The 11,114-nt window shown below is 38.2% G+C and overlaps 1 pseudogene; it reads right to left on the bottom strand.

The window, feature by feature from the left end:
* Nucleotides 1-8,776: 8,776 nt before the first annotated feature.
* Nucleotides 8,777-10,283, bottom strand: LOC112635380 (annotated as a pseudogene).
* Between the last annotated feature and the right edge of the window lie 831 nt (nt 10,284-11,114).

Raw genomic sequence — 11,114 nt, 5'->3', positions numbered from 1 at the left:
TGAGGTCAGGAGTTCAAGACCATCCTGGCCAACATGGAGAAACCCCGTCTGTACTAAAAATACAAAAATTAGCGGGGCATGGTGGCACACGCCTGTCATCCCAGTTACTTGGGAGGCTGAGGCAGGAGAGTCACTTGAACCCAGAAGGCAGAGGTTGCAGTGAGCCAAGATCACCCCAATGCACTCTAGCCTGGATGACAGAGCAAGACTCCATCTCAAAAAAAAAAAAAAAAAAAAAAAAAGAAATATGATGCATAATTTTTAAAAAAGTCTTTGTCAGTTTAAGGATTAAGATTGTGCTATTATCATAAAATGAATTGATATCATTCCTGCTCTCTCTTTTCTGAAATAATGTGTTTAAGAATGTTGTTATTTCTTCCTTAAATATTTGTTAGAATTCGTCAGTGAAACTACGTGGGCCTGGAATAGTCTCTGAAGAAAGAGTTCAGTAATGATATTAGTTTTCCTTAATAGATATAGGACACTTCAGATTTTTATCTTGTGTCAGTTTTTGTACATTTTGTTGTTCAAAAAATGTGTTCATTTCATCAGAATTGGTCAATTTGTTGGCATAAAATTGTTAATAATATTCCCTCATTATGCTATCCTATTATCTATCCCAAGATAGAATGTCTATTCTATCTTAGTAATAACCACTCTTTTGTTCTCAACAGTGACATTCATTATTTGTTTTTTCTTAAGTTAGTATAGCTAGGGTTTATAAATCTTTCTGAACTTTTCAAAGAAATAACTTTTGGCTGTGTTTTTCTATCATATTTCTCTTTCATTGATTTCTGCTCTTAACTTTATTATTTTCTTCCTTCTGTATACTCTTCTTGTGCTTTTCTCTTTTTATAATTTCTCAAGAGGGATCTTCAGTCATTTATTTTAGACCTTTCTTTTATTGTAATAGAATTATTTAAAGCCATATATTTCTCTATAAGTACTAGTTTAGTTGCATTCTACATATTTTGATATGTTGTATTTGTTAGTTGTTTTTCAATTCAAAGTATATTCTAATTCTTATTATCAGTTTTTTGTCCTCTAGCTTATTTAGCATTGTGTTAATTTTCATATTTTAGGATGTTTTCTAGACACATTATTGTTTTCTAATTAATTTTCCTTTGTGGTCAGAGAACATCCTCTGTATAATTTCAATCCTCTTGAAATTTACTAGACTTATTTTATACCCCAGAATATAGTTCCTTTATGAACATACCATGTGTACTTGAAACGAACGTGTATTCAGCTGATTCTGGATGTTCTGTTCTGTAAATGGCAATTAGAATAAAATGATTAATAATGTTGTTCAACTCTCTTATATGTTTGCTGAGTGTCTGTTTGGTTGTTCTATTACTTGCTGAGAGTGGGATTTGAAGTCTCCAACTATGTTCATGGAGTTATTTCTCTTTTTAATTTTGTCAATCTTTGTTTCATGTATTTTGTTGCCTTGCTATTAGATGCATACACATTTATAATTGTTATATCTTCCTGATGGATTGACAATTTTATCAGATCAAACTTCCTTATTTATCTCTGATAACATTTTTGTCTTAAAGTCTACTTGATATTAAATAGCCACTTCAGCCTTTCTGTTTGCATGCCATCTCTGTTTCCATTTAATTTCAACCTATCTACATCTTCATATTTAAAATTCATCTCATATGGACATAAAATAGTTGAGCCTTGCTTTGTTTTTAATTAATTCTAAAAATGTCTGCCTTTTTTTTTTTTTGAGACGGAGTCTCACAGTGTCCCAGGCTGGAGTGCAGTGGCGCAATCTCGGCTCACTGCAAGCTCTGCCTCCTGGATTCACGCCGTTCTCCTGCCTCAGTCTCCCGAGTAGCTGGGACTACAGGCGCCCGCAACCACACCCGGCAAATTTTTTGTATTTTTAGTAGAGATGGGGTTTCACCGCGTTAGCCAGGAAAATTTCTGCCTTTCAACTGGAGTTAAAAGGATTGGAGTGCATGGGTACACTATCCATACAACTGGACTGTATGAATTTTTAATATTTAATGTAATTATTGACAGGGTTAATTAGGTCTGCCTTTTTATTATTTGTTTTCTGTATGTCAATCTCTCTATATTTTTCTTTCCTTTGTTTCTTCTTTCCTTTTATCTTTTAGCTTATTTGAATAATTTTTAGAATTGTATTTTAATTTACCCATTGCTTTTTAGCTATATCTCCTTGCATTAAATCTTAGGGGTTGCTGTAAGAATTAAAATATACATCCTTAACTTTTCATAGCATAGTTAAAATAAATATTATGCCAATTCACGTTAATGTAACAATTTTTATAGCAATGGGGGATATTTCATTTATTGTCACCTTAGTCTTTTATGCTATAATTTTCATGTGTATTACATATATCTATATCTATCGTACTAGATCCCATAAGACCATATTTTAATATTTGCTTTAAACAGTCATATGTATTTTAAAGAAACTAGAGGAAACACTGGTTTTTAAAATGTAGCCACATATTTGCCTATATAGCCAATCAGTTGCTGAGTCCTTTTGGATCTTTCTTTTTAAATGTGACTTTATTTTTCTTTTTACTCCTATCGTCTTATTTGTCCCTACAATAACCTCATGACTAGACCATGCTTCTTAACTAATCACTATTCCTTCAGACTTTTTTGTTTTTGTTTTTTTGAGACAGGATCTCTGTCATTCAGGTTGGAGTGTAGTGGCATGATCAAGACTGACTGCAGGCTCAACCTCCGGTGCTCAAGTGATTCTGCCACTTTAGCCTCCTGAGTAGCTGGGACTACCGGTGCACAGCACCATGCTCAGCTAATTTTTATATTTTCTGTAGAGTCAGGGTTTTGCCTATGTTGCCCAGGCTGGTCTGGAACTCCTGAGCTCAAGCGATCCACCCATCTCGGTCTCCCAAAGTGCTGTGATTAGAGGTGTGAGCCATGACACGCAGCCCACCTCCTTCAGATTTTCTATTATCAACTCCTCTTTCCCAAACATTGTGAAGGGGAAGGGGGAAAAAAGGAAATGCAATGAAGAGTCCCTGAGAGTCAACATGTATAAGTTACCTCAATAAATTACCAGAAAATAGAGCCTATCTTAGACAGTTTTATATTCTATGCATTGTCTTGCACTAGGCCTTTCACAAAGAAGGCGCTCGATGAATATTTATTAGATTGTTGAATGAACAAAGAGGCTCTTTTATTCTTACCCATAATGAGGGAGAACCTGTGTTGCTGAGACAAAGTTATCACTCTGCAAACTGATAATGACAACTAACAAGAGATGCAGTTAATGATGCATTATTGCTTGTCAGTGAAAACACATAAGTAACAAACAAACAAATCTCTTTTACTTTGTGCATAAAATAAAGAATGATTATAGCCAGTTAAGAGAATCCTATTGGAAAGGGGATGAAAAATTATGAATTGTCCAGAAATTAGTCCATCATATCATACCGTACCAATTACAAGGCAGTTTAATTTCAGAATGAAAAGAGCTGAAAAAACCTATATTTAAGACATTAAATGTATCACCTAGTATTATTGCCATAAACATCACATCAGCTTATGAATGCCTCCAAGTACTAGTTTTATTTTCTAAAAGATGCAGACTGAGATGCTACCTAGTATTTCCTTTCTTTTTCATTTTCCTTTCCTGCTTTTCATGTTCTTGTTATGGAAGCTGGTACATTTTATGCTCATTCATCTGCTAAACTTGTAAATTGACAGGAGATTTCTTAAAATGACAAATAGGAAGGGGTCTCAGGTTAATTCAACAGCTGGATTTCTATAATAACTCTAACCTGCTAGGGAAAATGAGCTATGTGACACTAAAGAGAAAAGGACCACAGTTTAATTAAAACTGGCTCAGGATGGAAACTTCAATGAATTGCAGTTCCAGAGCATAACAGAACTCAGGACCCAAATTTCCTAAGGGAACTGTCAATAATAAAGATGCAGTTACCTGAACTGACTGCTCACAAGAGCAAACTTGTTTTGATAATGCCACGTGCTGTTTCCCAGGGCATAATGATTTGGCAGAGAAATAACCTGGCAGACTGCACTGAAAATAGCTGCATTATAATTACATTGTTACTTTCTACACATCTGATAATGAGGTAATACTTGATCTGCAAAAATTAATCATGCATCTAGAGAGTTCTATGTCAAATGTCACATGAATGAAATTTCTACTCAGTAGATACAACCTAGTCACAAACACTTCTTGGTAGCTGAGTTCAAAATTCAATTTTGGATATAAGAAACCAAATTTGCCATTTAGTCTACATTGCTATTCTTATTAGATCAAAAAGGAAACTTTTAATCTCCTGAAAGGGCATGCTCACATGCTGACCCCACTGTGTCCTGAATGGATTTGAGGGGTGACTAGAGGTTGTATGATTCTTTAGGAACTCTTGCCAGAGTCCAGTTGCATTTATACTGTTAATCAAATCCCCTATGTCAGTTTCATACTGCTACCCTAGCAAATTACAACACACTTAGTAGTATAACACACAAGTTTAACATTTTGTAACTATGGAGGTCAGAAGTAAAAAAAATGGGTCCACAAGGCTGCCTAGGAGGTGATAGGTAACAATCCATTTTCTGGCCTATTACAGTTTTTAGAGGCTACCTCCACTCCTTGGTTCAAGGCTCCTTCTTCTGTCTTCCAAGTCAGCAGGGTAGCATCTTCTTTCCTCTCTGAACTCTGTTTCCAGCTCCATATCTTCTTTCCATGTCTCTGACCTACCTATTTCTCTGTTACAAGAACCCTTGTGAATACCCAGATAATTCAGGATAATCTCCCCATCTGAAGATACTTAACTTAATCACATCTACAGTGTCTCTTTAACCATGTATGTAACATATTCACAGGCTCTGGGGATTTTGGATGTGGATATCTTTGGGAGGGCTGTTATTCAGCCTACCACACCTCCCAAATAGTCAAGGGCCTCTAGAGAAAGAAAAATTAGAAAGACAGAGAGACATTTATTATGATTTGGCTGACATGATTATGGAGGCTGAGAAGTCTCAGATCTGCAGCCCCCAGTACAAGATCCCTGGTAAACTGGGACCCAGGAGAGTTGATAGTGTAGTTCCAGCCTGAGTCCAAAGGTCTGAGAACCAGGAGAGCCAGTAGTGTAAGTTCCAGTCTTAAAGCTGGCAGTATTGAGACTCAAGGGTCTATTTTTCATTTCGAGTCTAAAACTAGGAAAAGACCAAGGTTTCAGTTCATGCAGTCAGGCAGGAGATGTTCCCTCTTATTCAGTCTTTTTGCTCTATTGAGTTCTTTAACTGATTGGATGAGACCTACCCGCATTAGAAAAAGCAATCTGCTTTACTCAGTCTGCTAATTCAAATGTTAATCCCATTCAGAAACACCTTCACAGACATGCCCAGAATAATGTTGAACCAAATATCTGGGCATCCTATGCCCTAATCAAGTTGACCCATAACATGAACCATCACAAGGGCAAAAAGATTTGCAGTAGTAATTGGCTACCTTTAGGTACCAAGTTTCAGTAATTCTTGCCACTTTCCTGATGCTGGGATAGCTATATCTAGTGTATTGTGCTCAGCTATGAGTTTTACAAAAAAAACCCACAGAGTGGCTTATATCAATTAAGGAATGTTTCTGCCTCATACAAGAGGACTCCAAGCACAGGCAGTCCATACTTTCTCATTTTCTCTTCTTTTCCTCCCTTCTCTTCCATCCTTAGGGGTGGCTGATGCACCTCAGGTATCCCTCCAGGATTTCAGGCACGAAGAAGAACAGAAGGGGAAGCAGCAATAGTCTTTCACTTATATCCCATTCACCAGAACCGAGTAACAGGACCACCTGGGGCTTCCAGGGATTCAAGGATATAAGAAGAATTTCACTTTCTTGTGTTTGCAGGGCAGGAAAGCAAACACGAAAGGAGAAAGTCAGCAACTCAAGTATCTTCTACAACAACCAAGAATTCTAAGCCTTAAACGTCCCTCCTTATCACTCAGTGACTGAATAAGACCAGCTGTCTTATAGTTTAAAAACATGTCCCTTTGCTCACCTAATTTTTCATCAGAATTCCCAATAGGCAAATAAAAATAACCACAGTGTGTTTATGCATCACCAAAATCAGAAAGATTTTAAAAATAAAATAGTTTAAACAGACCCAAGTAATAGTTATGATTGTAGTTTTCTTCTAAGCAAATTGATTTTTTAAAATTGATTTTTTAAAAAAATTAAAGTGACTGAATTAAGTTATCACTCTTTAGGACAGTCTCTGGTGTGTTGGTGTGTAGGTGCACATCACGTCTTCATCATAATGGCCGTAGATCCAGGGCAGCCATTGAGCCCTACATGTCCATGGCTCCTGTCTCCTGTTGATAGGTTTGGTGAAACCCTATTCTCCAATGTGTACCCACTCCTTGGCCAGAGTTGACTCTTCTAGTAATGGACAACTGATGAAAATAGTCAGTTTTTTTGCCTAGGAATTTTAAAATTGGAACAGAAAGAGTACATTTAGTTTCTTCCTGAATGACTGAATTCTAACACACAGAATCAGGGAGCTACTGTTCTCCATGTTTTGTATGTTGACTGGGATTAGAGAAAGCTAGTCCTCAGAGAAAGAAAACAATGAAATTGAAGATCAGAATGGAGCATGGACAAAACCTGGATCATTCTAGATTATTCTTGGAGCCCAGCCACATTCCTGGGCTTGGTTTGGTTACTGACCTTTAGTCATTATGAGAATGCTGGGGTTAGATCAATGTAATGCTCTGCTATTTATAATTAGATATAACTCTATAAAATGTAGGATTATTGCCTATGCATAAAAATTATGTCTGTAAAAGGGCCAAGCACTGTGGCTCACACCTGTAATTCCAGCACTTTGGGAGGCCAAGGCGGGCGGATCACCTGAGGTCAGGAGTTTAAGACCAGTCTGGCCAACATGGTGAAACACCATCTCTACAAAAAATACAAAAATTAGCCGGGCACAGTGGCGGGCACCTGTAGCCCCAGCCACTAGGGAGACTGAGGCAGGAGAATCGCTTGAACCCAGGAGGCAGAGGTTGCAGTGAGCTGAGATTGCACCACTGCACTCCAGCCTGGGTGACAGAGTGAGACCCTGTCTCAAATAATAATAATAATAATAATAATAATAATAATAAAATAAACCATAACCATTGCTTGCATTAAGTATTTCTAAACTTCAATTAGTAAACAATGGTGAGTAAAAGTAAGCCTAGGATTATAAAGCCTTTTTGTTTTTGTAAAACCGAGGTCGCACCATTGCACTCCAGCCTGGGCAACAGAGTAAGACTCCATCTCAAAAAGAAAAAAAAAGTCTGTAAAAGGATTACTTCTGTTATAACAGAGGAAATTACTTTGATTAACTGAAAGGCATAATTAAAACCTCTGGCCTATAATTAATCAAATTGTAGTCTCATTTCTTCATCAATTTCTAATGCATCACACAGTGTATCTAAATATGATAAGGTATTTGAAATAGCAATAGTAAAATTCAGAATATATTCATAAAATCTAGAGGAGTGCCATACATCAAGAAGGAAACATGAAATATTTTACAGAAATTAAATATGTTAATTTTACACTTAATTTAAAACCTCTGGGATAGACTAGAGAGAACTTTTGTATAATATAGAGAGATTATTATGGGAAGGTTTGGTTTCAGTTTTGCTAAATTTGAAAATTAAGATATGCCATATTTATATTTCTTACAGGAAACCATCTTTTAATATTTGATGCAAAAATAATTTTATCAGCCTTACTTTTAATATCTAATTTTAAGATGCTGAAATCTGACAGTTCTGATACTAATTATGTCTTATTTAAAATATAGCTATACTATAAAGCACTAATTCCTGGGTCTGTGGTGGTGAGAGATTGTACTGTGTAACATATTACACTGCTAATTCATAACGTTTCTTTGTAAAACTGCAAGCAGGGCCATCTCAAACATCTTGTTAATGAGCCTTTTCCTGCCTCCCCTGGGAATGCAGATGGGGTTTGCTTCTAGCCCTTCTGGAGGCAAATAAAGAAATAGAACTGACTAGGTTATAAACCCAGATGAAATCCTCATATGAGAAAATTCTCATTTGTGCCATCTGTTTGGGCTGAACTGGAGATGAAATATAAGGTGTCATTGCCACAATCCCTAGAGGACTGTCACCAAGTGATCTTCCTTCAAATTTGCCTTCAACTTATCACAAGCTGCTTTAATTCCTTTCCAGTATGTTCACCATAATGTCATCAGCCTTCAGTTTCCCCTTGGTTTTTAAATGCGTCTGTGACACAGCTGACCAGCTCTTTTCTTGAAATGCGTATCTCTGCCATGAAACTTTCTCGACACCCTTTCAAAATTTTGTCTTTCTTTTTTTTAATAAAATGTAGCTTTTATTGAGTAAAGGAAAAAAGGAATTCAGCTACATGATAGAAAGATTCCAGTTTGATCAAATTGTAACAAGTCTTCCTATTTGCATGAGAGGAGCCTCACTAGTCCAGAGGGAGCACTTGGGAACGACTGCTTCAACGGGTTGGTTCTCACTCTCGCGCACATTATCAGCTCCCGGTCAGTCCCAAGAGGCAAGGGTGGAGGGCATGAGGTTCTTACAGAGCTACTTTATAAATAAACTCTATGTGACTTTTCCGGGAGTCTCTTACATTCTTTTATTTTAAAAGATCTGAGCAGAAAATAGAACAGAGGACCATTAAGTGGTGTTGTGTGGTTGTGTGATACATGAAACGGCCTGGTCTATGGAATTGTGACGGGTAACAGAAACAGCATGATTAGGCATTATGTGAAGAGCATGACACACTGCCACCATGGCCTGTCCAATTGGTGTGAGTAAACCGTCCCTGTTTTTCTAAGCATTGATAGGCGTGAGCCCCAACGTAATCCCGCTTAGTCTGGATGAGGTTGGCTGGGAGCATCTCGTGTCTGTATCCATCACAGAAGGAGACAGCAGTGTTGAAACAGGGCATGGGAATGCTGGCTCAGATCCTGGTGCTGACCACCTGCTACCAGCGGTCCTGGCAGTTTTCAACAGCCAACTTAAAGAAGTCGTCTAATAATAGGTTCTTAAGTTCCGGGTGTTGATGAAATGCATCCTTTATCTTTCCTAGAAATACACTTCTGATGATGCAGCCTCTCTCCTCCACATCAGGACAATATGACCATAATTGAGGGTCCAGCCAAATTCACTGGTTGCCTGTCTTAGCAGTATAAAGCCTTGAGCATAAGAGATGATCTTGGAAGCATAGCGGTCATTCCGAATGTCTTCCAGGAATGATTTCTTATCACCATCAAACTAATTCTTTTGGGGACCCTTCAGCTTTTTGCTAACTTGAATTCTTTCATCCTTCAGAGAGGATAAGCACTGAACAAAGACAGCTTTTCCATTGAGGGTGACAAGAATGCCATCTTCCAGGGTGGAGATGGTGATCCACTTCCTGGTGCCCTTCTGTCCCGCGCTGTCCCTGATCTTTGGCAGCAGGTATTTGCCATCAGTATCTTGGAATATTCGCTGTGATTTCAATCAAGAATGAATGGAGCTCTGCCTTACTCTAGTCCTCAAAGGCCTCTGTCTTCTTATTTTGATTTCAATCAAGAATGAGTCGAGCTCTGTCTTATTCCAATCCTCAGAATCCTATGCTATCTTGTTTTGCTCCATGCCCAGCACCTGTTTCATCAGGTGGTAAGCCCCACTGATCAGCTGCATAGCCCCATACTCTATCCTATTGTACACCATCTTTACAAAGTGGCCTGCCCCCTCCTCTCCCACCCAGTCAGAGAAAAGTTCTTTAGTGTTCTTTTGCAGTGATACCTTGGAAGATTGTCTTGATAGGGGCCAACTTCTTTGTTCCCTCGTGGCATGAGTTATAGGCCATACTGGGATCCTTTTCCTCCAGCACTAACTTTGCTCTCCACAGATAAAATTTCCTTGGCCTTGTGGTCTCTACATCGTCTTGTGGCATCCCTATATTTGGAATTGCCTCCATCAATGATATTGTCACCAGTGTGTAACAATGATACTAATTTTTTCACGAAATCATCAACAGCTTGACCAGCCTTCACAAGAAAGATGATATGCCTGTGGCTTTTTCAGCTTGGAGACCATCTTCTTCAAGGACTGAACAACATCTTTGGTCCCCTTTGCCTTGTTGCCAAGGAATCATCAACTTTGGAGACTGTACTATTAAAAGCACAAGCCACAAAGCCATGGTCATTCATGCACAAAATTAAGGTCTGGCCCATGACAGCCAGTCCAATCAGTGTTATGCCAGCTTGGGCCATGGTGGAAGCATCAGACAGAGGAGAACTGGAGTGGGCAAAGTGCAGAGGGCCCACGGCTCACAGGCAAGTGAACGATATACCAGCTGCCAGAGTTTTGTCTCTTTAGATGCCTCTTTTTCCTCCCCCACCTGCTAAATAGAAATATTTTTGAAACTTTTATCCTTAGCCATTTCTAGAAGCTTAATCTCTGTACTTTCTCCCACAAAGAACACATCTACTTCTTCAGTGTCAGTGACATCTTTGTGCCAATTCCCAAATCCTCCCATAAGTATTTTTCTTCTATTCTCTGACCAGCCACCTTGACACTTCCAACTGGATTGGCCGTTCAAATTTAAAAAACTGCAAACCTCACATATCTTTGAGCCCCAAAGCATTTATCTTTATGTCTTTCCTATTACTATTAATAGCAATGCTATATTCACAGTCTCATAGGTTTCAAAAGGGAAATAGCTTTTGATTTTGCCTTCTCTTTCTCTTCTCCTAGTTCTGGTTAGTCTTTCTTTGTAATTTTGTCCCCATTTGTTTATTCCTGTTTATTCCAGTTTTTTGCCACCATTATGTGGCCTTCATAACATTACATTTAGACTATGGCAATTGTTAGGGGATGTCCCTATGTTTCATGACTGTTCACTGCTGCCAGCGAGGCTGAAGCTGCAGTTGTACCTTGGTTACCATGGCACTGCTCCATAACCCAGCCACTATAAAGCAGATGCACTATAAAGACTTTCCAGGTTCAAGAAATGAATCCCAGGAGATTTTCCCTTGACTAAATCCCGTGCTTACTTTAGCATAACACTTTGGAGGCCAGATTCAATGGGAGAAAACAATAGA

Source organism: Theropithecus gelada, chromosome 11 (assembly GCF_003255815.1).
Source record: "Theropithecus gelada isolate Dixy chromosome 11, Tgel_1.0, whole genome shotgun sequence".
Classification (NCBI taxonomy): Eukaryota; Metazoa; Chordata; class Mammalia; order Primates; family Cercopithecidae; genus Theropithecus; species Theropithecus gelada.
Note: the sequence above shows the minus strand (reverse complement) of the source record. Positions and strands in the feature narration are given on the sequence as shown.